Source organism: Pan troglodytes, chromosome 1 (genome assembly GCF_028858775.2).
Source record: "Pan troglodytes isolate AG18354 chromosome 1, NHGRI_mPanTro3-v2.0_pri, whole genome shotgun sequence".
In the NCBI taxonomy this organism is placed as follows: domain Eukaryota; kingdom Metazoa; phylum Chordata; class Mammalia; order Primates; family Hominidae; genus Pan; species Pan troglodytes.
Window position 1 is genome coordinate 70,332,177 of NC_072398.2, and position 27,053 is coordinate 70,359,229.

Genomic DNA, 27,053 nt, shown 5'->3' on the forward strand with positions numbered 1-27,053 from the left:
CTTAAGTTAAAATTGTTTTGCCTTCAGTCAATAAAAAGAGATTCTACACCTAAGTCTTCCAAATATAATTTTGTCACATTTGAACTAAACTATGAAAGTATGGGCTGATTCATTTGTAAACTGTCCCACATCTACACAGAAAGGTTATATTTCCATATACCTAAACAGCTTGAAACTAAACAACTTGTAGAAGAGAGACTTTCAAATGATTAAATATTAAAGGGAGAAAAATCTATAAAATAATGCATTTAAAGGTTATGCTTTATCTCCTGTATAGAAAGTTCACTAAGATAATTTGCTAAGTAATCCTAATAGACAAGAGCTGAGATCTCCTAAGATACCTGACCCAAAATATGAATATAGGTTAACTAGAAATTCAGGTAATAGAAAAGAAGTTCCAAATAAAAAGATAAACTGTGCTCTCCAAATATTTTGTGTTTTTGTTTTTGGTGGGTATGAGGTATTTTGGCCAGATGCTCTACTCAGAAGACTACCCCATAAAAGTTCACTTAACTCATTATAGCCTATATTTGCAATAAGACAAACAAGAAAACCAACATCTGGATACAATATTAGCAGTTAAAGCATGAAAACAACCCAAGTGAATCAGAAATAGGTTTAAATATTTGACAAAAGTGTGCTACTGTGGACCTAGGAATGGTCAGAGAAAGGAACATAGCATATTAGTGTGGAACAGCAAAACAGAAAAACAACATGGCAGTGCTGATGGGATAAGACAGACATCAAGATTCCATGCTTGGAGGCTCTTGGGTTTAAGAGATTCCCTAACCCCTAGGGGACAGCCATTAAGGATCTCTTGTACCTGGAACGTGAGGCTAAACTGAACATCACAGAACAATCTATAGGCAAGTGACTGCTACACAATGGAAAACTATGCAGCCATTAAAATACTGTAATACTTAATGACACATGAAAAAATATTTATAATATACTGCTAAATGAATGAAGCAATTTACCAAACAGTATTTAAGGTATAGTCCTTTTTGGTAATCATTATTATAACATAAAGAAGAGAGATGAATCAACATACACTAAAATGTGGTTATCGCTAGGTTTATGACAATTTTTCCCTAACTTTAGCTTACCTGTATATTTTTAAATTTCCTACAAAGACATTAATTAGAAAAAAGTAAAAAAACAAAAACAGTTTTTCCTCACAGACTGCTTACTAGCTACAAGAAAAAAAAAAAAAAAAGTAACTATACTGTGTGAAGAACTGGACAATCCCTTAACTGAGTACATCAAAATTATTATCACCAATGGGGAAAAGAGAGACATCATGTGCCTCTGGATGTGATGATACTCCGGGAAGGACACAACATTACTGACAAGAAGTTGAGCTGGGAACCCATAACTGAAATCTAATCTCAAGGACATGGACAAGTCTAATCTGAGAAACATTCGATAAATATATTCTTCAAAAAATGCCAATGTTATGAGAAAGGCTGAAGAACTATTACAATTTAAAGGAAACGCAAGAGATATGGCAACTAAAGGTCCTGTACTGGATGGTAGTAATGCTTTAAGAGATATTAATGGTAATTCACAAAATTGGAATATAGACTGTAGATTACCATATCAATTTCCTAAATGTGACAATTTCCTGTAGTTATTAATACATAAAGAAGGCTGGGTGCGGTGGCTCACGCCTGTAATCCCAGCACTTTGGGAGGCCGAAGCAGGTGGATCACCTGAGATCAGGAGTTCGAGACCAGCGTGGCCAACATGGTGAAACCCCGTCTCCACTAAAAATACAAAATTTAGCTGGGCGTGGTGGCCGGCGCCTGTAATCCCAGCTACTAGAGAGGCTGAGGCAGGAGAATAGCTTGATCCCGCGAGGGGGAGGTTGCAGTGAACCGAGATAGTGCCACTGCACTCCAGCCTGGGCAACAAGAGCAAAACTCCGTCTCAAAAAAAAAAAAACAACAACAACAACATAAAAAAACTTTGTTTTTAAGGAACGCAGAAGCCACTAAGAGGTAAAAGGGTGGCCAGGCGCGGTGCCTCACGCCTGTAATTCCAGCACTTTGGGAGGCTGAAGTGGGTGGATCACCTGAGATTAGGAGTTCGAGACCAGCCTGGCCAACATGGTGAAACTCTGTCTCTACTAAAAATACAAAAATTTGCCAGGCCTGGTGGTGGGTGCCTATTGTACCAGCTACTCGGGAGGCTAAGGATGCAGTAAGCCAAGATTGCACCACTGCACTCCAGCCTGGGCGAGAGAGCAAGACTGTCTCAGAAAAAAAAAAAAAAAAAGTATGAAGTATGCAAACTAATCTTAAATATTTCAGGAAAACAGTATGTATATGTGTGACAGAGAAAATAAAGTGAATGATAAAGATAATGTGGCATCTTTTTCCCCCCAACATGGTTGATTAGAGGCTTTTAGCATGCATCAGCCACTTGGAAATATCAAGATAGTGCATAAAGATCAACTGTGGGCTGGGCATGGTGGCTCAAGCCTGTAATTCCAGCACTTGGGGAGGCCAAGGTGGGTGGATTGCTTCACTTCTGCTTAGGAGTTCAAGACCAGCCTGGGTGACATGGTAAAATCCTATCTCTAAAAACAAAAACAAAAAATCAGCCAGGCATGGTGGTGTGCACCTGTAGTCCTAGCTACTTAGGACACTGAAGCAGGAGAATCACCTGAGCCTGGGAGGCTGAGGCTGCAGTGAGCTGTGACCATGCCACAGCACTCCAGCCTAGGCAAGAGAGTGAGACCTTGTCTCAAAAAAAAAAAAAAAAAAGAAGCAATCGACTCTGTAAGCTTTAATTCAGGAAGGAAAACAGAAACCCAGTGGAATCATAAAAGACACCCAGAGCCTGGGAAGGAGAACATAGGCTGATAAAAGTGAGTGAGGCCCCAGTATGCAAGAAAGGCAGAGAGCCTCTCTCTGTGACACTTTTTCCCTGGGCATCTGAGCAACCCAGGCCAAGGAATAGAACATTGTTGCTCCTAATCCCTGAAGCTAACTGGGGTGTTGCAACTGTGCTTTCCCCCATTGCAGGCCTTGGATGCATGGGGAGAGCTGCTACAGCTGCACTTTCTCCCGGACAATGAGACGTGCAGCCAGGGCCAGCTTCATGACCTGAAACCAGTCTATGTATATCACTGCTGGGTACCCCAGCACGCTCTCCTAAGATCGTGGTGCAGCAGGGCCCTCTCCACTCCACCTCAGGCATAAATCCAGAAATCTGGAGCACCCACTTGCCTGGACCAGCAGCCTGGGCCACCCTACCCTTCATGGACATTGATCATAGTGCAGCAGGGCCCTCTCTGCTTCATACCCAGGCAGATCTCCAGGTATTCAGAGCATCCCTTTCCAAGGATCAGCAGGCTAAACCAACCTACACCCTTTCTATGCATAGATTATGGTGCAGTAGGGCCCTCTCTGCTGCACGCTTAGGCAGATCTCCAAGCATTTGGAGCACCTGCTTGCATGGACTAGCAGCCTGAGTCACCCCATCCTTCTTGTGCATGGTGGGTCCTCTCCACTTCATACCCAGGCAGATCTCCAGGCATTCAAAGCACTCACTTGCCTGCTTCAGCAGCCTGACCTGCTCCACCCTTCCTGGGTATATATCGTGGTGCAGCAGGGCCTCTCTGCTCTATGCCCAGGAAGACCTCCAGGCATTCAAAGCACTCATTTGCTGGGATTGGTAGCCTGAACAGCCCCACCTTTCCTGTGCAGAGATCCAGGTGCAGGGGTCCCCATCTCTGCTTCATATCCAGGCAGATCTCCAGGCATTTGGAGCACCTGCTCATCTGGAACAACAGCCTGAGCCACCCTACCATTCCTGTGCAGAGATCCTGGTGCATGGGTGGCTATCTCTGCTCCATGCCCAGGTCCCAGGCATATCTCCAAGCATCTGGAGCACCCACTCTCCTGGATTATGAGTTTAGGCCACTCCTATCTATGTGTAGAGAACTTGGGGTCAAGGAAGTTTCTCAGCTCCACACCTGGACACACTTCTGGGCATCTGGTGGCCACCCACTGGATTCTCCTTTGGCTTTGGTTCTTGTGCCTGCCACTGGGGGACCCGTAGGTGGACCTGCTTGGTCCAGCCCTGCCCACCTTCCACCCCTCCCAGCACCTCCCCAGGACTGAGGAGGGAGCACAGACCACTGTTTACTCCACAAATCAGCCCACTGCCTGAGGCAACAGAGAGCATCTCCCAGTAAACAAAGATCAAGTGTACACCCAGCCACTTTGGCCACAGCTAGCTCTTACCTGTAAGCGCCATCTACTGGCTGATAGGTAGAACTGCATATCCCAATTAAAAACCTGCCAACAGAAGTGCTTATGGTTACAGAAGCAAAGTCAAAAGACCCTACCCAGCATTCTCTATAGTCACACCCCCTAGGGAGTGGGGAAAGGGAAGGAGGAAAAAATAATATCACAGAAAAAGAAGGAAAAAATTCTACCTGCACAAAAATAATTACAAAAATTGAAGTGCCAATGTCTCCAGATGAGAAGTTACCAACACAAGGATTCTGCACCATGAAAAATCTGAATACAGTGACACCACCAAAGGATCACACAAGCTCTCCAGCAATGGTCCCTAACCAAAATGGAAACTCAGAAATGACAGAAAAAGAATTCAAAGCACCGACAAAAAGGAAGCTCAACAAGATCCAAGACAAGGTCGAATATCAACACAAAGAAACTTCTAAGGCAATCTAGGAAACAAAGGAAGAGATAAACATCTTAAAAAGAAATCAGGCCAGATACAGTAGCTCACATCTATAATCCCAGCACTTTAGGAGACTGAGGTGGGGGAATCGCTATGAGCCCAGGAGTTCGAGACAGCTTCTGGCCTATAGTTGTGCTCTGTGGGAACTCAGCTGGATGGCATGGCCTCCCGTTATCCTAGAAAGCACCTAGATGGCAGGGCGGGCATCCCCACCCACCTCTGCTACTGGTAGCCAGGCAAGCTGCACCTGCTACAGCTTCTAGTCCAGTGGTCCTACTTCAGCCTGAATCTGTTGAGAAGCACAGCCTCCCGTCTTCCTGGAAACACTCAGATGACAGGGTGGTCAACTCCACCCACTCCTGGCCTGGCCTCTTGTAGCCAGACAGGCCATATCTGCAACAGCTTCCAGCCCAGCAGTCCCACTTCTGCCTGAATTCCGTAGGCAGGCACAACCCTGTGATTCCTGGGGAGCACATGAACAGCAGAATAGGGCTTACCTGGCAAGGATACGGCCTTTGCATGAGGGAGCCCCATGGACCAGAACATCCAATAAAAGAAATGCAGGCATAGAGACAGTAAACAGAGGGGGCTCCTTCACAACCCAAGAGCAGACTAGACTCAAAGCCAGTCGACTGAACCCACCTTATACCATAATCAAACCTCCAAGGGCATCCAAGAAGATAAAAGCCAAAAAAAAAAAAAAAAAAAAAAAAAAAGCCAAAGGACAGCAACTTCAGAGACTGAAGAAATATCAGCCCACATGGATGAGAAAGAACCAGTACAAAAAACTCAAAAGGCCAGACTGTCCTGTCTTAACTCCAACTACATTGGTTCCCCAGCAATTATTCATAACCTGGCTGAAATGACAGAAATAGAATTCAGAATATGTATAGGAATCAAGATAACTGACATTCAGGAAATAGTCAAGGCCCAATCAAAAAATTCTAAGAAGTACAATAAAACAATACAGGAGATAAAAGATGAAATGGTCATTTTAAGAAAGAACCAAACTAAGCTGAAGGAACTGAAAAACTCACTTCAAGAATTTCAGAAAACAATCACAAGTCTTAACAGCAAAATCAACCAAGATGAGAAAAGAATTTCAGAGCTCAAAGACCTGCTCTCCAAAATAACTCAGACAAAAACAAAAAAACAATAAATATGTGATTATGTAAAGAGACCAACTCTACGACTCATTGGCATCCCTGAAAGGGAGAAAAAGCAGGCAACTTGGAAAACATTTCAAGATATTATCCATGAAAATTTCCTCAACCTCACTAAAGAGGCCAACATTCAGATTTAGGAAATGCAGAGAACCCCTGAAAAATACTACACAAGAAGACCAACCCCAAGACACACAGTCATCCGATTCTCCAAGGTCAAAATGAAAGAAAAAATGTTAAAGGCAGCCAGAGAGAGCAGGTAGGTCATCTAAAAAGGGAACCCCATCAGGCTAATGGCTGTACTTTGAGCCAAAAACCTACAAGCCTGAAGAGATTGTGGGCCTATGTATTGGTTAGTTCTCACACTGCTATAAAGACACACTGACTAGGTGCAGTGGCTCACACCTGTAATCCCAGCACTTTGAGAGGCTGAGGTGGGCAGATCACTTGATGTAAGGAGTTCAAGACCAGCCTGGCCAACACAGCGAAACCCCATCTCTACTAAAAATGCAAAAAAAAAAAAATTAGCCGGGTATGGTAGCGGGCACCTGTAATCCCAGCTACTCGTGAGGCTGAGGTAGGAGAATCGCTTGAGCCCAGGAGGTGGTTGTGCAATGAGCTGAGACTGCACTGTTGCAGGAAGTCAGGGACCCCAAATGGAAGAACCGGCTGAAGCCATGGCCGAAGAACATAAATTGTGAAGATTTCATGGACATTTATTAGTTCCCCAAATTAATACTTTTATAATTCTTACACCTGTCTTTACTGCAAACTCTGAACATAAATTGTGAAGATTTCATGGACACTTATCACTTCCCCAATCAATACTCTTGTGACTTCCTATGCCTGTCTTTACTTTAATCTCTTAATCCCGTCATCTTTGTAAGATGAGGATGAATGTTGCCTCAGGACCCTGTGATGACTGTGTTAACTGCACAAATTGTTTAAACAATATGAAATCTGGGCACCTTGAAAAAAGAACAGGATAACAGCGATGTTCAGGGAACAAGGGAGATAACCTTAAAGTCTGGCTGCCTGTGGGCCGGGCAGAACAGAGCCTATTTCTCTTCTTTCAAAAGCAAATAGGAGAAGTATCGCTGAATTCTTTTTCTCAGCAAGCAACATCCCTGAGAAAGAGAATGCATTCCCAAAGGGAGATCTCTGAAATGGCCGCTTTGGGAATGTCTGTCTTTTATGGTTGTAGATAAGGGACGAAATAAGCCCCTGTCTCCCATAGCGCTCTCAGGCTTATTAGGAAAAGGAAATTCCCGCCTAATAAATTTTGGTCAGACCGGTTATCTGCTCTCAAACCCTGTCTCCTGATAAAATGTTATCAATGACAATGTGTGCCCGAAACTTCATTAACAATTTTAATTTCGCCCCGGTCCTGTGATCTTGCCCTGCCTCCATATGCCTTGTGATATTTTATTACCTTGTGAAGCATGTGATCTCTGTGACCCACACCTTATTCGTACACTCCCTCCCCTTTTGAAAATCACTAATAATAACTTGCTGGTTTTGCGGCTTTGGGGGCATCACAGAACCTGCCGACATGTGAAGTCTCCCCTGGACACCCAGCTTTAAAATTTCTCTCTTCTGTACTCTTTCCCTTTATTTCTCAGACTGGCCGACATTTAGGGAAAATAGAAAAGGACCCACGTGAAATATTGGGGGCTGAAATTCCCCCGATACTGCACCACTGAACTCCAGCCTGGGCGACAGAGCAAGACTCTGTATTAAAAAAAAAAAAAAAAAAAGACATACCTGAGACTGGGTAATTTATAAAGAAAAGTGGTTTAATCGGCTCTGGTTCTACAGGCTGCACAAGCTTCTGCTTCTGGGGAGGCCTCAGGACACTTACAATCATGGCAGAAGGCAAAGGGGAAGCAAGCATATCTTCACATGGCCAGCAGGAGAGAGAGAGCACAAAGTGGGGGTCTGGTTGTTTTACACACTGTCCAACAACCAGATCTCGTGAGAACTCTATCATGAGACAGCACTAGCAGGATGGTGCTAAACCATTAGAAACCACCCCCATGATCCAATCACCTCCCACTAGGCCCCACCCCCAACACTGGCGATTACAATTCAACATGAAATTTGGGTGGGGACACAGAGCCAAACCATATCAGCCTATATTCAGCATTCTTAAAGAAAAAACTTTCCAACCAAGAACTTCATATCTAGCCAAACTAAGCTTCATAAGCGAAGAAGAAATAATATCTGTTTCAGAAAAGCAAATGCTAAGGGATTTCATTACACCAGATCTGCCTTACAAAAAGTCCTGAAGGGAGTGCTAAACATGGAAAGGAAAGACAGTTACTGGCCACTATAAAAATACACTTAAGTACACAGGCTAGTAACCCTATAAAGGCACCACACAAGTCTGCATGATAACCAGCTAGCAACATGACAAAAGGAAATAATCCACACATCGCAATACTTACCTTGAATGTAAATGGACTAAATGCTCCAATTAAAAGGCACAGAGTGGCAAACTGGATATAGAAGCAAGACCCAATTGTATGCTGTCTTCAAGACACCCATCTCAAATGCAATGGCACCCACAAGCTCCAAGTAAAAGGATGGAGAAAAATCTACCAAGCAAATGGAAAATAGAAAAAAGCAGAGGTTGCTACTCTAATTTCAGACAAAACGAACTTTAAACAAAGATTAAAATAAATAAATAAATAAAGGGCATTACATAATGGTAAAGGGCTCAGTTCAACAAGACCTAACTATTCTAAATATATACACACCCAAAACAGGAGCAGCCAGATCCATAAAGCAAGTTCTTAGAGACCTATGAAGAGACACAGACAAACACACAGTAATAGTGGGAGATTTCAACACCTCACTGACAACAGGCAGATCATTCAGGACCTGAACTCAACACTTGATCAAATAGACCTAACAGACATTTACAGAACACTCCACACAGACAAGAGAATATACATTCTTCTCATCTGAACAAGGCACATACTTTAAAATCAACCCACAATCGGACATAAAACAATCCTCATTAAATTAAAAAAAAAAATCATACAAAGCACACTCTCATACCACAGTGTAGTAAAAATAGAAATCAATACTAAAGAAACTCAGTCAAAACTGTATAATTACATGAAAATTAAGCAATCTGTTCTGGAATGATTTCTGGGTAAATAATGAAATTAAGGCAGAAATCAAGAAATTATATGAAACTAATGAGAAGAAAGTACAAAGGTACAAAAATCAGTAGCACTCCTATACACCAACATCCAAACTGAGAGCCAAAGCAAAAATGTAATCCCATTCACCATAGCCGCAAAAAGAATTAAAAACCTAGAAATATAGCTAACTAGAGAGGTTTACTATCTTTACAATGAAGATTATAAAACACTGCTCAAAGAAACAGAGAGGACACAAACAAATGGAAAAGCATTCCATGTTCATGGCTAGGAAGACTCAATATTGTTTGGCCAATGGCCATGCTGCCCAAAGCAATCTAAAGATTCAATGGTATTCCTATCAAACTACCAATGACATTCTTCACAGGATTAGAAAAAACTGTTTTAAAATTCATGTGGAACCTCAAAAGAGCCCAAATAGTGAATGCAAGCCTAAGCAAAAATAACAAAGCAGGAAGCACCACATTACCCAACTTCAAACTATACCACAAGGCTACAGTAACCAAAACAGCATGACACTTCTACAAAAACAGGCACACAAACCAATGGAACTGAATAGAGAGCACAAAAATAAGGCCATACACCTACAATCTGATCTTTCACAAAGCTGACAAAAACAAGCAATGGGGAAAAGACTCCCTATTCAATAAATGGTGCTGGGATAAGTGGATAACCATATGCAGAAGACTAAAACTGGACCCCTTCCTTGTACCATATACAAATACAACAATCAACTCAAGATGGAGTAAAGACTTAAAGGTAAAACTTAAAACTATAAAAACCCTGGAATGATAACCTAGGAAATACCATTCTGGACATAGGCCCTGGCAAAGATATCATAACAAAGACTCCAAAAGCAACTGCAACAAAAACTGACAAATGAGACCCAATTAAACTAAGGAGCTTCTGCACAGTAAAAGAAACTATCAGAGTAATCAGATACCCTAGAGAATGGAAGAAAATATTTTCAAACTATGCAACTGAAAAATATCTAATATCCAGGATCTATAAGGAACTTAAACAAATTTACAAGCAAAAAACAACCCCACTAAAAAGTGGGCAAAGGACATGAACAGATACTTCTCAAAAGACCTAAATATGGGCAATAAGCATATGAAAAAATGCTCAACATTACTATCATTAGAGAAGTGCAAATCAAAACCATAATGAGATACCATCTCATACCAGTCAGAATGGCTATTATTAAAAAGTCAAGAAATAACAGATGCTGGCAAGGCTGCAGAGAACTGGAAATGTTTATGCGCTGCTGGTGGGAATGTAAATTCGTTCAGCCACTGTGGAAAGCAGCTTGGCAATTTCTCAGAGATCCCAAAGCAGAACTGCCATTCAACCCACAATCCCACTATTTAGTATATACCCAAAAGAATATAAATTGTTCCAACACAAAGACATATGCACATGTATGTTCACTGCAGCACTACTCGCAATTGCAAAGACATGGAATCAACCTAAATGCCCATTAACGGTAGACTGAATAAAGAAAATATGGCATATATACATCATGGAATACTACACAGTCATAAAAAAGAGTGACATCATGTCCTTTACAGCAACATGGATGGAGCTGGAGGCCATTATCCTAAGCGAACACAGGAACAGAAAACAAAATATTGCATGTTCTTCACTAATAAATGGGAGTTAAACACTGAGTACAGTGGGCACAAAGGGGAACAACTGACACCAGGGCCTACTTGAGGGTGGAGGGTGGAAGAAGAGTGAGGATTGAGAAACTACCTACTGGGTACTATGCTTATTACCTGGGCAATGAAACAAATCTATACATCAAACCCCTCAAAACACAACTGACCTACATAACAAATACCCCGGACCCTAAAATAAAATAAAATTTAAAAATCAATCAGAGCTTCTGGAACTAAAGAACTTAAATTTAAAAACAGGAGGTGAAGGCGGGTGGATCATTTGAGGTCAGGAGTTTGAGACCTGCCTGGCCAACATGTTGAGACCCCGTCTCTACTAAAAACACAAAAATTAGCCAGGTGTGATGGTGCGTGCCTGTAATCTCAGCTACTTGGGAGGCTGAGGCAGGAGAATCACTTGAACCTGGAAGGCGGAGGTTGCAGTGAGCCGAGATTACACCATTACACTCCAGCCCAGGCAAAAGAGCGAGACTCTGCCTAAAAAACAAACAAACAAACAAATAAAAACAATTAAAAGCTTTATCAATAAACTGAACCAAACAGAAGAAAGAATTTCAGAGCTTAGAGACGAGACTCTCAAACAAACCCAGTCACGCAAAAATAAAGCAAAAAGAATTTTTTTTTTTTTTTGAGACAGAGTCTCACTCAAGTCGCCCAGGCTGGAATGCAGTGGCTCGATCTCCGCTCACTGCAAGCTCTGCCTCCTGGGTTCACGCCATTCTCCTGCCTCAGCCTCCTGAATAGCTGGGACAGCAAAAAGAATTTTTTAAAACGAACAAAGTCAGGCCAGGTATGCTGGCTCATGTTTGTAATCCCAGCACTTTGGGAGGCCAAGGTGGGCAGATCACTTGAGGCCAGAAGATCGAGACCAGCCTGGCAAACGTGGCCGAAACCCCGTCTCTACTAAAAACACAAAAATTAGCCAGGCATGGTGGCACATACCTGTAATGTCAGCTACCTGGGAGGCTGAGCCACAAGAACCCCTTGAACCTGGGAGGCAAAGGTTGCGGTGAGCCAAGATTGTGCCATTGCACTCCAGCCTGGGTGACACAGCAAGACTCTCAAAAAAAAAAAAAAAAAAAGAATAAAGTCTTGGAGAAATATGGGATTATGTAAACTGACCAAATCTACAAATTATTGGCACTCCTGAAAGAGACCGAGAAGAAGAAAACCACCTGGAAAATATATTTGAGAAAATAATTCAAGAAAATTTCCCTAATCTTGCTAAAGAGATAGATATCCAGGTATAAGAAATCCAGAGCACCTGTGAGACACTATGCAAAATGAACATCACCAAGGCATATCATCACCAGACTGTTGAAGGTCAATGCTAAGGAAATAATCTTAAAGACAAATAGAGAAAAAGGTCAGATCATGTATAAAGGGAACCACATCAGTCTAACAGCAGAGTTCTCAAGACACAGAGTGGCACACTGGATAAGAAAAACAAGACCCATCCGTCTGCTGTCTTCAAGAGACCCATCTCACATCTAATGACACCCATAGGCTCAAAGTAAAGAGCTGGAGAAAGATCATGCAAAGGGAACACAAAAAAGAGCAGGGGTTGCTATTCTTATATCACAGAAAACAGACTTTAAACCAACAACAGTAAAAAAAGACAAGGGCATTACAGAGTGATAAAATATTCAATTCAACAAGACTTAACTATCCTAAATATATACACACTCAAAATTAGAGCACCCAGATTTATAAAACAAGTACCTTTAAACCTAAGGAAAGACTTAGCCACACAAGTAGTAGTGGGAAACTTCAACATCCCCATGACAACGTTAGATCATTGAGGCAAAAACCTAACAAATTCTGGACTTAAATTTGACACAGACCAACTGGACCTAATAGACACCTACAGAATACTCCACCCATCAACCATACAATATGATCTGGAACATGACAAGGATGCCCACTATCACCACTGTTATTCAACACAGTACTGGAAAGTCCTAGCTAGGGCAATCAGACAAAAGAAATAAAAGACATTCAAATTGGAAAGGAAAAAGGAAAACTATCCTTGTTTACAGACAATATTATCTTATTTTTGGAAAAACCTAAAGACTCCACCAAAAAACTATTAGGACTGATAAACATTCAGTAAAGTTGCAGGGTATAAAATGAACATACAAAAATCAGTAGCATTTCTGTATGCTAACAGTGAACAATCTGAAAAAGCAATTTTAAAAAGTAATCCCATTTACAAGAACCACAAAAAAATTAAATACATATGAAGTAACTTAACCAAAAAAGTAAAAGATGTCTACAATGAAATTATAAAACACTGATGAAAGAAATTGAGGAGGATGCAAAAAAAAATGGATATTGCATATTAACGGACTCAAAGAATCAATATTTTTAACTTGTCTGCACTAACTAATCTACAGATTCAAGGCAATGCAATCCCTATCAACATACCAATAATAATCTTCATGGAAATAGAAAAAACAATCCTAAAATTTATATGGAACCACAGAAGACACAGAATAGCTAAAGCAATCTTGGGCAAAAAAAAAAAGAACAAAACTGAGGAATCCTATTACTCGACTTCAAATTATACTATAGAGTTACAGTAACCAAAACAGCATGTACTGGCATAAAAACATAGAAATAGACCAATTGAACAGAACAGAGAATCCAGAAACAAATCCACACACCAACAGTAAACTCATTTTCAACAAAGGTGCCAAGAACATTCATTGGCAATGGGAAAAGGACAGTCTCTTCAATGAACAGGGCTGGGAAAACTAGATATCCATGTATAGAAGAATGGAACTAGACCCCTAACTCTCACCTTATACAAAAATCAAACCAAAATGGATTACAGACTTAAATCGAAGACCTGAAACAATGAAACTACTACAAGAAAACACTTGGAAAACCCTCCAGAGCATTGGTCTGGGAGAAAATCTATTGAATAACACCCCACAAGCACAGGCAACCAAAGCAAAAATGGACAAATAGGATCACATCAAGTTAAAAAGCTTTTGCACAACAAAGGAAACAATCAACAAAGAGACGACTTACAGAATGGAAGAAAATATTTGCAGCCTACCCATCTGAGAAGGGATTAATAACCAGAACATATAAGGAGCTCAAACAACTCTACAGGAAAAAAAAATCTAATACTCTGATTTTTTAAATGGGCAAAAGATCTGAATAGACATTTCTCCAAAGAAAACATATAACTGGTAAAGAGGCATATGAAAAAGTTCTCAACATCACTGTAAGTGTCCATCAACAGATGAACGTATGGATAAAGAAAATATTATACATATACATCATGGAGTACTATTCAGCCATAAAAAGATTGAGATCCTGTCATTTACAACAACATGGATGGAACTGGAGGTCATGTTAAGTGAAATAAGCCAGACGCAGAAAGATAAACATTGTATGTTCTCACTTATTTGTGAGAGCTAAAAATCAAAACAATTGAACTCATGGAGACAGAGAGAAGGATGGTTACCAGAGGCTGAGAAGGGCAGTGGAGGGGATGAGGGCAGGGGGGTAGGAAGTGACAGATAATGGGTATAAAAAGCAGTTAGAAAGAATAAGACCTAGTATTTGATAGCATTACAGGGTGACTATAGTCAATAATAATTTAATTGTACATTTTAAAATAACTAAAAGAGTATAATTGGATTGCTTGTAACAAAGGATAAATGCTTGAGGGGATGAATAACCCATTTACCACGAGATGATTATTATGCACTGTATGCCTCTATCAAAGTATCTTGTACCACCTAAATATACACACCTACTATATACCCCCAAGAATTAAAAATTAAAAGAATCAATGAAACCAAAAGTTGGTTCTTTGAAAGGTTATATGAGATTAACAGACCACCAGATAGATAAACTAAGAAGAAAGGAGATCCAAATAAGCAATCAGAATTGAAAAAAGTGACATTACAACCAATTCCACAGAAATACAAAAGATCCTCAAAGACTATTATGAACACCTGTACACACACAAACTAAAAAATCTAGAGAAAATGGATAAATTCCTGAAAAATCACAACCCCCCAAGATTGAATTAGAAAGAAACTGAAACCCTAAACACACCAATATCAAATTTCAAAATTGAATAAGTAATAAAATACCTACCAACCGAAAAAGGCCCTAGACCAGATGGATTCACAAATTCTACCAGACATACAAAGAAAAACTGGTAACAGTCTTCCTGAACCTACTCCAAAAAATCAAGGAGGGGGGGACTCCTCCCTAACTCATTCTATGAAGCCAGCATCACCTTGATACCAAAACCTGGCAAAAACACAACAAAACAAGTAAACTATAGGCCAAATAGCCTGTGGTAAGTAAACTATATGGCCAAATTAAAATGGCCATACTGCTCAAAGCAATCTGCAGATTCAATACTATTCCTATAAAGCTACAAACATTTTTCACAGAACCAGAAAAAAACTACTCTAAAATTCATATGGAACCAAAAAAGAACCTGAGTAGCCAAGGCAATTCTAAGCAAAAAGAACAAAGTGTGATGCATCACACTACCTGAGTTCAAACTATACCATAAGGCTACAGTAAGTAACCAAAACAGCACGGTTCTAGTACAAAACAGACATACAGACCAATGGAACAGAATGGAGAACCCAGAAATAAAGCCAACGGCTACAGCCATCTGATCCTGTATAAAGTTAACAAAAATGAGCAATGGGAAAAGTCTTTCTATTTAATAAATAGTGCTGGGATAGCTGGCTAGCCATATGCAGAACAATGAAATTATACCCCTACCTTTTACCATATACAAAAATTAACAAGATGGATTAAAGATTTAAATGTAAAACCTAAAATTATAAGAACCCTAGAAAAAAACCTAGGAAACACCATTCTGGACATGTGCCTTGGGAAATAACTTATGACTAAGTCCTCAAAAGCAAATGTAACAAAAACAAAAATTGACAAGTGGGACCTAATTAAAGAGCTCTTCCGCAAGAAAACAATCAACAGGGTCAACAGACAACCTATAGAATGGGAGAAAATACTGACCAACTACGCATCTGACAAAGGTCTAATATCCAAAATTTATAAGGAATGTAAACAATTGAACAAGCAAAAACAAAGGACAAAAGATACAAACAGACACTTCCCAAAAGAAGACATACAAGTGGCCAAGAAACATATAAAAATGTTCAACATCGCTAATCATTAGGGAAATGCAAATCAAAACCACAATCAGATATCATCTCACACCAGTGAGAATGGGTATTATTAAAAAGTCAAGAAATAAGAGATGTTGGAGGCTATGGAGAAAAGGGAAGGCTTACACACTGTTGGTGGGGATGTAAATAGTACAGCCACTGTGGAAAGCAGTTTGGAAATTTCTCATGTAACTTAAAATAGAACTACCATTTGACACAGCAACCCATTACTGGGTAAACTTTCAAGAGAAAATAAATTGTTCTTACCAAAAGACACACACACTCATATGTTCATCACAGCACTATTCACAATAGCAAAGACATATAAAATCAACCTAGGTACCCAACAATGGTGGACTGGATAAAGAAAATGTGGTCCATGTACACCATGGAATATTACGCAGCCATAAAAAAAGAATGAAATCATGTCCTTTGCAGCAACATGGATGCAGCTAGAGGCCATTATCCTAAGCAAATTAACACAGGAGCAGAAAACCAAATACTGCCATGTTCTCACTTATAAGTGGGAGCTAATCAATGGGTATTTGTGGACATAAAGATGGCAATGATACTGGACACCACCAGCAGGAGGAGTGAGGGAAAGGGGGAAGGGTTGAAAAACTAACTACTAGGTAACATGCTCACTACCAAGGTGATGGGATCAATCATACCCCAAACCTCAGCATAACACAATATACCCAGGTAACAAATCTACTACACATGTACCCGATGAATCTAAAATAAAAACTGAAATTATAAAAGAAAAAAAATCACACATGCATTGGAAAAAAATAAAAAGAAAAAAGGAAATGTGACAAAATGTTAAAAACTGGTGAACTGGCCGGGCACTTTGGCTCATGCCTGTAATCTCAGCACTTTAGGAGGCCAAGACAGGCACATCACCTGAGGTCAGGAGTTCAAGACCAGCCTGGCCAACATGGTGAAACCCTGTCTCTACTAAAAACACAAAAATCAGCCAGGCATGGTGGCATATGCCTGTAGTTCCAGCTACTCGGGAGGCTGAGGCAGGATAATCACTTGAATCTGGGAGGCAGAAGTTGCAGTGAACTGAGATTGCACCACTGCACTCCAGCCTGGGCAACAGAGTGAGACTTCGTCTCAAAACAATCAAACAAACAAACAAACAAACAAAAACTGGTAAATTTAGTAGAAGGTATATAGGAGTTCTCTATTTTAAATAATTTTATATGTCAACTTGACTGAACCACAGGATGCCCAGACATTTGGTCAAACACTCTTCTGGGTGTGTCTTTGAGGGTATTTCTGGATGAGATAAAAACCTGGATTAGTAGACTGAGTAAGGCAGATTGCCCACCCAATGTGGCAGACCTCATCTGTTGAGGGTATGAATAGAACAAAAAGGCTGTAAGAGGGAACTCTGCCTGCCTGAGTGCTTTAACTGAACATTGGTGTTTTCCTCCCTTTGGACTCAAGACTGAAACAACAAAACTCTTCTCAGGTCTAGAACCTGCCAGCTTTTGGACTAGAACTTATACCACCGGCTCTCCTGCTTTTCAGGCCTTCACACTCAGTCAGGAATTACATATTAACTGTTTTGGGTATCCAGCTTACCAATGGCATATCTTGGGACTTCTCAGCTTCTAGGATCATGTGAGCCAATTCCTTGTAATATATACTATATAAAAAATTATATAGTGCATGTAATTATATAAGGATTATATATATAATAAAATATATATACACATCCTATTCATTCTGTTTCTCTGGAGAACTCTAATACACTGTAAATTCTCCCAAATTATACAGAAGCTCCTCAACTTAAAAACCTTCAACCTGCAGGCTGGGGCACGGTGGCTCACACATGTAATCCCAGCACTTTGGGAGGCCGAGGCGGGTGGATCACGAGGTCAGGATATCAAGACCATACTGGCTAACACAGTGAAACCCCGTCTCTATTAAAAATTAGCCGGGCGTGGTGGCGGGCGCCTGTAGTCCCAACTACTCGGGAGGCTGAGGCAGGAGAATGGCGTGAACCCAGGAGGTGGAGCTTGCAGTGAGTCAAGATTGCGCCATCACACTCCAGCCTGGGCGACAGAGTGAGACTCCATCTCAAAAAAAAAAAAAAACCTTCAACCTGCAAATTTTCATAGAAACCAACAAAGCTATACATCCAATACACAGTACAACTCTAATGCAGGTACTGTTACAACTGAAGTGTTTTACGGTTTTTTCTTCCTGCTTAAAGCACTTGGTACATAAGTATCTCTAACTCGATTCCATAATAAGACAGAGACGCTTGGTCTCAAACATTTTTGTTTGAGTATTACGGTGAACATTACGCTACAACATAAATTTTAAAAGAAAAAGTACAACTGTTACCACCAACAGATGGCGTTAGTGATCACTTGTGTAGCATCAATCTGGACTTGAGACAAAATGAGCTGAGGAACAGCTTTTTGGACCTAAGCTCATATATCCATAAATTTTTGCCTCGTGCTAATAATACAGATGAATATTATTTAGGAGATGGAAGATATTTTAGAGATCTCAACTTAGGGTGCATTTCAAACCCCCAGGTCTTCTCTAATTTTAATATTTGACTTGTCTCAGGGCCCATGTCCCACCCCCAAATACCATAGAGAATCATGGCTGTAGGAATTCATTGTAAAGTGATGAGAAAGTGTTGTATCTTTCAAATGCGTAAGAATGAAAGAATACGAAGGCAGAAAAAAAAGGACAAATTTGCTAACCCACTGCTTTGTTCCAATCCTGATTTTACATAAGACAACATCAATCCAATGCCAAGGTCATGTGATCTTGCCAAGTCCACATAACCAATATGGCACATTCAGTGCCTCGTATTCAGTGGACTGCCAGTAGTTCAAGTACAGTACAGAGGGCAAATGTAAACAGAGGTGGGAAGCATCAGGAACTGAGTCTGAAGAAATAAAGGGCAATGTTTGTCACAATAATAGAAAAGCCTGGACTGTACACAATGAAAAGGCAGAGTCCATATTAATGAACTATTAAATTGTATCTTACAAATTCCATTCAGGATACATACATAAACAGAAAAAGAGAGAGAGAAAGACCATACTGAATTCAGAAGTCTCAACAAATGGATACCTAAGCAATGACTTCACCTACAACAGACCCTTGGTATCAGTTTATTAAGTATTTTTTCCAAGGCAACTTGAAAGATTTCCAAATTGGAGAATATTACTATGGCATATAAAACATTAAAGTATAACTATTTTTTTAACTCCTTCAGACCTTTAATGATTCTAAGAAGATTGAAATAATTTATACTTATTCACATTACTATATAAACTGTAAAGGTGACTCATATGCACCATGAATTTAAGCCATCACGAAATGTTACATTTTACTCTTTAATTTACTCTTAATTCTTCCTTCTACAGCTATTGCTTTTTGCTTCTCTTTGATAACCAGCAGTAGGAGTAGCTGCAGGAAGATAGTGCTGGCAACAAAAGCTACTATGGCCAGGCAACATGGCTCACACCTGTATCTCAGCACTTTGGGAGAGGGAAGTGAGAGGGCCACTTGAGCCCAGGAGTTTGAGACCAGCCTAGGCAACAAAGTGAGACCCCCCCCCCCCAACCAATCTCTACAAAAAAAAAAAATTAAAAATTATCTGGGCATGGTGGTTCATGCCTATAGTCCCATAGTCCCAGCTACCTGGAAGGCTGGGGTGAGAGAATTGCTTCAGCTTGGGAGGTCAAGGCTGCAGTGGGCCAAGACTGTGCCACTGCACACCAGCCTGGGCAACAGAGTGACACCCTGTCTCAGAAAAAAAAAAAAAAAAAAATTACTACACAAATAGTAGAGATTAGCAAATCAAACTGAGATTTACCTACTAGGTAGCAGACTAGGACCAATCTGGGCTCAGTAAATTACAAATTGTCATATGCCACGCATCCTCCCTGTCATTCATGGGATGGAATAGTGAGAACCCACAATTACAAGTGTTAATTTGTGAAAGCCAGGAATCTATTCTATCAGCAACTGACTAGGAAAAAAACGTTTTTTGCTCTAATAGTAAAGATCCCTCTGGTCTTTTAAAAGTAACAACACCTATAACAACATAAATATTTGCATAGTGACTTGTAGCTTACCCACATACTTTAATTTCACCAGAAGGATTTCAAGAAATGTTCTAGTAAATTTATGACCTAGTTTTTCATCAGAACATTTTTATTAAGAACTGAGAGTACTAGGTCTCTGAAGATACACTTACTCCTTCCTGCATAAGTTCCGGAGGCCACCCAATGACCAGAAGAAGGGAATTTCCTGTATAAGTATTGAGGTGTTACAGAGATTGAAACACTGTTCTTCATTTATTCTAATGCTCCTCTAAGATAAATATTATTATTTATCAATAATGTAATCAATTTAAGAAATTGATAACCAGTTTAGAAAAGGAGGCTTAAAGAGGTTCAGAAGGTTATGGAATAGTGTTCTCTCTCAAGAAGAGCAAATAAAGCTTTCCAAGAAAACTTCCTTCCATCTTCCTCCCCACTCTGAAAAAAGGTGTCCCTATTTGTTTCATTTGCTAGAATTCCTTCGTATTTACTTCTGTCTGCCAAGGAAGAGATGTCAGGAATATCTTCACAGAGAATCTGGTATCTGAGATGAGTCTTAACAAGTAGAAAATGGGCATATGGAAGGGAAATTTATGGTAAGGGCAATCCTGGCACGAGGAAATGCTATTTGCAAAGCCACAAGAACGGAAGAAATTGCCATAACGGAGGAATGTTGGTTCTTTGTAGAAAAAAGCATAAGGGTTTTGGGGGGGAGGGACATGGGGGTGTGTGTGTCTGTGTGTGTGAACATGGAAGATAAATTACAAAGACTCTAGCCAGCTCATGAAGCACTTACAACAGCATGGAAATAAATGTACTTTAATGTAAATCAAGATTTCCTAACTAAGAGACATGAATAAAACTTTAGGGCCATACATTGCCCAATTCCCCCCAAAGTATGAATACTGTGTACATGAACACACCCAAAAATAAACTCATTTTCCTGGATCCATAGCTATTAGTGATTTTCAAAGGGACTCAGGAATAAAAAGCAGTTAAGAACCACTGTTCTGGGTGACTGGGAGTCCCTGTATAATTATAGACAGAGAAATGTACCACAATACTTTTATTTTAGAAAGGTAGCTTAGGTAACATATGCGGACATTTGACGAATTTGAGAACCTTAAATGCAGAAGGAGCAATAAGAAGGTTATTATCCTACTGCAGCCAAGAAATTATAAATACGAACATCAAAAAACCTAATTCCAGAGACTTTTCAAAGTAAAAGTGCCTGAATTCATCAACCAGCTACATGCAGACTGTGAGAGAGAAAAAAGCTAAAGTTGCCTTATTCTACTTCTTAAAGTTCACGTCATTCACTTATTACATACCATCATCAGTAAAAGCCATTAAACACAGCACAGCAGCTGCAAGTGATAGGGTGCCACTTTGTTTTATTTGCAATGAGCCACCACTGGAAAATTAAGCACAAAATATCAAATATCCCAAAGAGGAAATACTGGTGGCCTAGAGCAGGGTTTGGCAAACTGGCCCACAAGCTAAATCCAGCACCATTTTTGTAAATAAAATTTTAATAGAACACAGCCACTCATCCATTTATGTGTTGTCTATGGCTGCTTTCACACTCCAAAAGCAGAACTGAATAGCTGCAACAGAGACTTGCATGGCCTGCAAAGCGTAGATTTTAATTTACTTTTTGGGCCTTTAGAGAAGGTTTGCCAACCTCTCGCCTAGAACAAAAACGGATAGATTCTACTTCAGAAAGTACTGTTTTTTTGTTTGTTTTCTTGAGACAGAGTCTCACTCTGTCACCAAGGCTGGCCAACAGTGGCGTGATACTGGCTCACTGCAACCTCAACCTCCCAGGCTCCAGAGATCCTCCCACCTCAGCCCTCCAAGTAGCTGGGACAACAGGTGTGCGCCACCATGCCTGGCTAATTTGTGTGTGTGTGTTGTTGTTGTTGTTTTTGTAGAGATGGGGTTTTGCCACACTGCCCAGGCTGGTCTTGAACTCCTGAGCTCAGGCAATCTGCTTGCCTCAGCCTTCCAAAGTGCTGGAATTACAAGCGTGAGCCACAGCACCCAGCCAGAAAGCACTGCTTTAGTGCAACAGATGTGAGTAATATGCAAAGTAAGGCACTCTCTACCTCTGTGCATGGATCAAATCCAGCCATGTAGCCATCAGCCTTCTGGAGCAGCTGTAGATAACTCTGCAATAGCAGCAAGCTACTTCTAAGATCCTCATCAAATTGAATTTACAAAATCCCAAGTATTACTCCGTTTAGAAAAATACTACTCCTCAAAAGCAACATATTAGGGGCCAACGTTTCAAACCAATCCAAATCATTGTCCTTCCCCTATTCTTCCATTCATATCTACCTTCTCTCTCCTCAAGGTTGTCTTTTAAAACGAAAAAGAAGAAAATGCTAAAGATCCAAGTGTTATTAGTAAACTGCTGAAAAACCAGGCTCACTGCAACCTCCGCCTCCTGGGTTCAAGCGATTCTCCTGCCTCAGCCTCCTGAGTAGCTGGGATTATAGGCACCCACCACCACGCCAGCTGATTTTTGTATTTTTAGTAAAGACAAGGATTCATCATGTTAGCCAGGCTGGTCTCAAACTCTGGACCTCAGGTGATTCATCCACCTTGGCCTCCCAAAGTGCTAGGATTATAGGCGTGAGCCACCACACCCAGCCTGCATGAATTAAAAAAAATTTTTTAAAACAGCTTTATTTGGTCCAAAAACAAAAGACAAATTTTAGTCTATTAATTACGTGACAGACTAAATGGGTTGTTGGTGGTGTGTACCTGTAAGTGAGAGGACAGCTTGAGCCCAGGAGTTCAAGACTAGCCTGGGCAACACAGCAAGACTCCGTCCACCTCAATGTTTAAAAAACAAAACAAACAAACAAAAAAACCTTTATATATAGGTTACACACAATAAATTACACATGTTCAAAGTACATATATAGTATACACCTATGAAAAATCAAGATAGGGAACATACTTAGTCACCCCCAAAGTGCCTGCCTTCTTTTTTTTTCTTTTTTTGAGACAGAGTCTCACTCTGTCACCCAGGTTGGAATGCAGTGGCGCAATCTCGGCTCACTGCAACCTCTGCCTCCTGTTCAAGCGATTCTGCTGCCTCAGCCTCCTGAGTAGCTAGGATTACAGGTGCCCGCCACCACAGCCAGCTAATTTTTGTATTTTTAGTAGAGATGGGGTTTCACTATGTTGGCCAGGCTGGTCTCGAACTCCTGACCTCAGGTGATCCACCTGCCTCAGCCTCCCAAAGTGCTGGGATTACAGGCGTGAGCCACCGTGCCCAGCTAGTGCCTGCCTTCTTTTGCTCTGCATAATTATTTTGAGACCTCATCCCTGTTGTTGCGACTATCAATAAATAGTTCATTCCTTTATATTGCTAAATAGTATAGTCACATCACAATTTGTTTATCCATTTTTTCCAGTTTGTGACTATCATAAATAAAGCTGCTGTGAACATTAGTACACAAGTCTTTTCAGTAGATACCTAGGAGTGGAGCTGCTGGTAGGTGTACGTTAACTTCTTTTTTTTTTTTTTTGAGACGGATTCTCACTCTGTTGCCCAGGCTGGAGTGCAGTAGCACAATCTTGGCTCACCACAACCTCCACCTCCCGGGTTCAAGGGATCATCTTGCCTCAGCCTCCCGAGTGGCTGGGATTACAGGCATATGCCATGATGCCCAGCTAATTTTTGTATTTTTAGCAGAGACAGGGTTTCACCATGTTGGCCAGGCTGGTCTCAAACTCCTGACCTCAAGTGATCCACCCGCCTCGGCCTCCCAAAGTGCTGGGATTACAGAAGTGAGACATTGTGCCCAGCCTGTATGTTAGCATTTTAAGAAACAACCAAACTGTCTCCTAAAGTAGTTGTACTGTTTTACAGTCCTAAAAGCAAAGTATAGAGTTCTAGTCTTTCACATCTTTGCGAACACTTGGTATGGTCAGTCTTTCAGATAGGTAGTGCTAGTTCACTGATTTTAATTCCCATTTATTTAGTAACTATTAACATTATGATTAATATAATATAGGCTCTCCGCGGATCGTGCAGGGCCTGAGCCTCTCCGCTGGCACAGGCTCTGCTCGCACCAGCTCGCTCCTGCTGCCATGCCCACCACCATCAAGTGGGAATTCAAGGAGTTGGATGCTCAGCATCGCTGGCAGCTGCTGTACTTGATGATCACAGTTGTGTTAAACTGCAAAATGCTGAGAATGATTATATTAATGCCAGCTTAGTTGACACAGAAGAGGACAAAGGAGTTACATCTTAACACAGGGTCCACTTCCTAACACATGCTGCCATTTCTGGCTTATGGTTTGGCAGCAGAAGACCAAAGCAGTTGTCATGCTGAACCGCATTATGGAGAAAGAATTGGTTAAATGTGCACAGTACCGGCCAACAGATGACCAAGAGATGCTGTTTAAAGAAACAGGATTCAGTGTGAAGCTCTTGTCAGAAGATGTGAAGTCGTATTATACAGTACATCTACCACAATTAGAAAATATCAATAGTGGTGAAACCAGAACAATATCTCACTTTCATTATACTACTTGGCCAGATTTTGGAGTCCCTCAATCACCAGCTTCATTTCTCAATTTCTTGTTTAAAGTGAGAGAATCTGGCTCCTTGAACCCTGACCATGGACCTGTGGTGATCCACCGTAGTGCAGGCACTGGACGCTCCAGCACCTTCTCTCTGGTAGACACTTGTCTTGTTTTGATGGAAAAAGGAGATGATATTAACATTAAACAAGTGTTACTGAACGTAAGAAAATTCCGAATGGGTCTTATCTCAGACCCCAGATCAACTGAGATTCTCATACATGGCTATAATAGAAGGAGCAAAATGTGTAAAGGGAGATTCTAGTATACAGAAACGATGGAAAGAACTTTCTAAGGAAGACTACCTCCTGCTTTTGATCATTCACCAAACAAAATAATGACTGAAAAATACAATAGGAACAGAATAGGTCTAGAAGAAGAAAAACTGACAGGTGACTGACACACAGGACTTTCCTCTAAAAGGCAAGATACAATAGAGGAGAACAATGAGAGTGTTCTACGGAAACGTATGTGAGGACAGAAAGGCCACCACAGCTCAGAAGGTGCAGCAGATGAAACAGAGGCTAAATGAGAATGAACGAAAAAGAAAAAGGCCAAGATTGAAAGACACCTAATATTCATGACTTGAGAATATTCTGCAGCTATAAATTTGGAACCATTGATGTGCAAAGCAAGACCTGAAGCCCACTCTGGAAACTTAAGTGAGGCTCGCTAACCCTCTAGATTGCCTCACAGTTGTTTGTTTACAAAGTAAACTTGACATCCAGGGAATGAAGAGCATCCACCAGCGTAAGACCTTGCAGAACCTTTAACTGGATGTTAAGTGTTTATAATGCATGTATGAAATGTAGAAAGATGTACAAGAAATAAATTAGGAGAGATTACTTTGTATTGTACTGCCATTCCTACTGTATTTTTATACTTTTTGGCAACATTAAATATTTTTGTTAAATAAAAAAAGGACTAAACATCTTTTCATATACTTAGCGTATCTTCTGTGGTGAGGTATCTATCAAATATTTTGCAGATTTCAAAAAGTTGGATTGTTGGTGTTGAGAGTTCATTAGTATATATTCTATATACAAGACCTTAATCACATATTTGATTTGCAAGTATTTTCTGCCATCCTGCAGCCGGTCTTTTCATTCTCTTAAGAATTCTCTCTTCGGCCGGGTGTGGTGGCTCACACCTGTAATCCCAGCACTTTGGGAGTCTGAGGTGGGTGGATCACCTGAGGTCAGGAGGTCGAGACCAGCCTGGCCAACATAGTGAAACCCCATCTCTACTAAAAATACAAAAATTAGCCAGGTATGGTGGCACATGCCTGTAGTCCCAGCTACTTGGGAGGCTGAGGCAGGAGAATTGCTTGAACCTGGGACGTGAAAGTTGCAGTGAACCAAGATCACACCACTGCCTCTAGCCTGAGCGACAGAATGAATCTCAAAAAAAAAAAAAAAAAGAAGAATTGAATTCTCTTTTGAATAGCACATTTTCAATTTGATAAAAAATCATTTTATCAATGTGCTATTTTAAGGATCATGCTTTTGGTGTTGTAACTAAAAATAATTTTGCTTGACTCAAGATAAAGATTTTGTCCTAATTTTGCCAAAAGTTTGTAATTTAAGTCTTGACCATTTAGGTCTTTGATTCATTTTGAGCTCATTTTCCCACACAGTGCAAGATACAGACTGAAGTTCATTTGTTTGCATTTGGATATCCATTTTGTGCCAGCATTATTTGTTGAATAGACTATCCTTTCTCTGCTGAACTGCCTTTGCACCTTGTCAAAATTCAGTTGTCCATTTATGTACTGGCTTACTTCTGGACTCTGTTCTATTCCATTGATCTATTTCACCATCCTTATACAAATACAACATTGTTTTGACTACTTCAGATTTATAATAAATTGTGATATCAGATAGCATTAGACCTCCAACTTTGTTCTTCTTTTTACAAAGCTGTTTTGGCTATTCTACGTCCTTTACATTTCCACATGAATTTTAGAATCAGCTTGCCAATTTCTATCCCCCCACCCCACCGCCAAAAAAGCAAGCCTGCTGGCATTTTGACTGGAATCACATTGATCAATTTAGGGATAATTGTCTTCTTAGCAACAATGAGTCTTCTCACCCATAAACAAAGAGTATCTCCCCACCTATCTAAGTCTTCTTTACTTACTTTCTATGATGCTGTGTAGTTAACAGTATTTCATATCTGATACTATTATCAATAGTACTGGTTTTATTACATTTCAATTTCCAACTGCTCATTGCTAAATAAATGCAATTGATATTTACAGACTGACTCTGTAATCCACAACTTTACTAAATTCACTTAGTCCCAGAAATTTTGCAAGTTCCATCAGATTTTCTACAGACAATCATGTCAACTACGAAGAAGATACTTTACTTCCTCCTTTCCAGTCTGGATGCCTTTTCCTTTCTTTTTTTTTTTTTTTTTTTTTGAGATGGAGTCTCGCTCTGTCGCCCAGGCTGGAGTACAG

The 27,053-nt window shown here is 40.4% G+C and overlaps 1 protein-coding gene and 1 pseudogene across 7 annotated transcripts in view; one reads left to right on the top strand and one right to left on the bottom strand.

Moving 5' to 3' along the window:
- The window catches only part of RALGPS2 (Ral GEF with PH domain and SH3 binding motif 2), a 186,791-nt gene that overhangs the window by 140,048 nt on the left and 19,690 nt on the right, over nucleotides 1-27,053 (bottom strand). The window lies entirely within an intron of this gene.
- LOC104003883 (tyrosine-protein phosphatase non-receptor type 2-like) lies at nucleotides 24,095-25,274 on the top strand (annotated as a pseudogene).